General features: G+C 38.2%; 1 pseudogene across 1 annotated transcript; it reads left to right on the forward strand.

The window, feature by feature from the left end:
- Positions 1–2,654: 2,654 nt before the first annotated feature.
- LOC103083847 (SNRPN upstream reading frame protein pseudogene) lies at positions 2,655–2,960 on the forward strand (annotated as a pseudogene). Its single transcript, XR_014368716.1, has one exon. The product of XR_014368716.1 is annotated as an SNRPN upstream reading frame protein pseudogene (transcript).
- Positions 2,961–3,519: the final 559 nt, after the last annotated feature.

Here is a 3,519-nt window from a genome sequence, read left to right on the forward strand (position 1 = left end):
CCACTGTCCGATCCCGGACGAGCCCCCAAATGTTGCGGTCCGGGAGCCACACGCCTGGAGTCGAGTTCCCCGGTAAATGCGACCCGTGTCCCAACCAAGGACACCCGAGAATCACCAACACCAAGCAGAAAGATTAGCAAAGGATTTATACAAGTACAAGTATAAAAGCTTACACAAACTGTCCGGACAGGGTCCCACTAGAAGAGAAGTGAGTGAGACCCCGACTAACAGTCTGGCGAGGCTTTTATACCCTTCACAGGGCGGGAAGCCCCCAAGGCGGGAGGGAGCTGTTTAATTTTGAGTCAGCCAATCAGGAACCCGGTTCTTCCCGCCCCAAGCAAGCAAGCAAGCAAGTTTCTTACAGAAGCCAAAATGTGCTGTTAGCCCTGAAGCTGTTCTTCCGTTTCTTTCGTCACAGAACAAGGAGCAAAACCTTTTATAAATATCATTATCTCTCCTGATACATATTCCACACCTACTAAGTAGGTTTCAATGACCTTTGTTAAATTAATCTAATGGCCACTTTACAGACTGGATTAGCAAAATATTTTTTATTAACAACATCCAGTGTAATGCCGTGTCTACTCTATAGAAAATATTGATGTTGATATATCAATCAAGTCAGTGGTTTCCAAAATCTTTATTATAGTTTCTGGATCCCTTTATAAAAACAAAACAAAGCCTACTTTGTGAACCATGAGAAAGCTAACCTTTCTAAAGGTGACGAGACTTTGACATAGGCAATTTTTTATTTTTACCTTTCTGCCTCGGAGAATGACAAAAAGCACACTCTTCTTCTAGTGGAGCAAGATTTTGAAACTAGCTCCCTGGAAAAGCTAGGCTCGTTCTATTCTCAGCTCTGCTGTGAGGTTGACTGACCCCGGGCAAGGCAGCTAATCTGACTGCCTTACTTTTAGTCCCTGAAAAGAGACAGTGGTCGTGGTCTCTTAAATTTTCCTTAAAGTTGTATGGACTAACAAGAAAGATCCATAAAAAGCTTTGAGTTGCTTAAATAATGATTATTTATAAATGTAAGCTACTGTTATGTTTGAGCCAGACTTCAAACTCTTAAATGCTCAATTTATTCAAAGCTGCATCCCATGATGACAATGAGTCATTATGGCACCCTTGAGAGGAAGATATAAACTACATATAAACATTTAAGTTCTTACTCTAATTTAATAATACAAGAAAAGTGTTTGATGTATACTCATCACACATAGTTAACATTATTTTATTATTCAGTTTTGTAATTCTATGAACAAATAATTAAATGTGCTACATTTCAATCCTGGAGCTTCACACAGTCACTTCTCTGTAGGAATCACAGTGCTTTAGATACAAATAGCTTTCTCTTGTCTTTCTAAATAAGTGGATACTCATGAGTCCTTTTTCCACTTGAACTTGGACATCAGACTGGAATTGAGGAGAATCTTAACAGCATCAAAGTTCTGCTTATAATAAAATGGCCTCCACTAAATCTATAATGTAACAGACAACGCTGCTTAAGAACAAATAAATAAACTAGCTTCTGAAATGAACAGAGGACATTTCACCTTACCACCTTCCAGTTTCTGCTCAAATTCACCTTTACCGAGGAATTGCACTTAACCACACTACAAATATACCAGCCACTCAATCTACTTCATCTTGCTCAGTTTTACCTCACTTCTTTTTTTTCCCCATAGTCCTAACTACACTTGACATTATGTATGTGTTTATATTTGTTTTCCCGCCAAAACTCAAGATGCCTCAAAATAGGGAGTCTGCATGTTTTGTTCTTTTTACCACTTTATATCCAGTGCCTATAGAACACATACAAGGTGCTTAGTGAACATTTGCTGAATGGATGCCTGCATTATTTCTGATCCACTAAACTACCCAAAACACATCTTTAAATATAGTTGAAACACAAGGCTTAAATTTTATAAGTGGTAAATTAAAATACTAATCATAGGAAAATAGTTTTATATTTTTGACATTTTTATATTATGAAATAATGGATCAGCCAGTACAAGAATTCAATAAGATGAAATATTATAGAGAAGACATTTTAAAATTCACATACATCAAAGGTCATCTGATTGAAAGCAAGGAAAATTTGTGTGGTTTTGCTACCCCCAATCCATTTCAACTATAGCAGTTATGCTTATATTTTTCTTGTTTAAGGTAAGTTTCATTCTATGCAAGGGTTTTGTGGCTTTACAAAGTTTGAAACCACTCATCTGAAACTAGTATAAGATGCTATTTTTCAAATAGCTATAATTGAATTTAAATGCAAAAATAGTTATTTTTTTCAGAAGGCATGTGTTCAATATTTTTCTAGGATTTAAAAATAGAGTACTGATAAAATAGCAGCTATTACCTTTGCTTTTAAGGAGTTTATGATGTAGTTGTATGTTGGAGAGTCAAAATTAATATGCATAAAATACTATAAGCAATACAAAATATCATTGAGTTAAATATAAAAATCACTGCATATCTATATGGTTATGAGGATGGGAAATATTAATGAAGGTGAACACAGAGAAATGAACAAGGAAAATTATGATATTGCAGTGAGTCATTTAGGGTATGAATTAAATGATGGCAATGAGAATGAAGATGATAAAAAAACAGATGTGTCGGGTGCCGCCCCGGCAAAGGCCGCGTAGAGTGGAGCTGCTGCCGGAGATGCCTAACGGTGTGTTCTGAGGAGCGGCCAGCGGCGCGATGGAGCGGGCCAGGGACCGTTTACACCTGAGACGGACCACAGAACAGCACGTACCAGAGGTAGAAGTCCAAGTCAAACGGAGAAGAACAGCCTCACTGAGCAGCCAGGAGTGTCACCTGTATCCAAGGCGATCTCAGCAGCAGCAGCAAGTACCTGTGGTGGATTTCCAGGCGGAACTGAGACAGGCATTCTTAGCTGAGACACCAAGAGGTGGTTAAAGCAGTATTGGAACACCCAGGTAGCTGACTCCAAGAGAGAAAACAAAACAAAACGGGTTAGAGCTGATGCAGTCATGATCAAGAATAAAGGACTAATTAAAGGGTAGGGTGTTTGGAGGTCATTTAATTATTTGGGATATGTCCAAAGAAATTTTTTTTTTAAAGGCTTCATACAAATAAACACATAGCAGAAAGTTTAAAAAAGTAAAAGCAGGGTCTTAATGCTTTTACCCTGATACTTGTCATTTATTACTTCTCAGACATTGTATAGTCCTTACTTTTTTAGGTAGTTTTTTTTTTTTTTTTTTTTTTTTTTTTGCGGTACTTGGGTCTCTCAGCGGCCATGGCTCACGGGCCTAGCTGCTCTGCTGCGTGTGGGATCTTCCCGGACCGGGACACGAACCCATGTCCCTTGCATCGGCAGGTGGACTCTCGGCCACTGCGCCACCAGGGTAGCCCTAGGTGGTTTTATTCATATTTAAGTTGTACTGATTTTCACCTTAACATATGAAAAATATTTCATTATAAATAGCTACTGAATATCCTGCTAATATGTTTTATAATTTCTTTTTGTGAGAGACTTCATTT

Source organism: Lipotes vexillifer, unplaced genomic scaffold (genome assembly GCF_000442215.2).
Source record: "Lipotes vexillifer unplaced genomic scaffold, Lipotes_vexillifer_v1.1 scaffold1350, whole genome shotgun sequence".
Taxonomy (NCBI): Eukaryota; Metazoa; Chordata; class Mammalia; order Artiodactyla; family Lipotidae; genus Lipotes; species Lipotes vexillifer.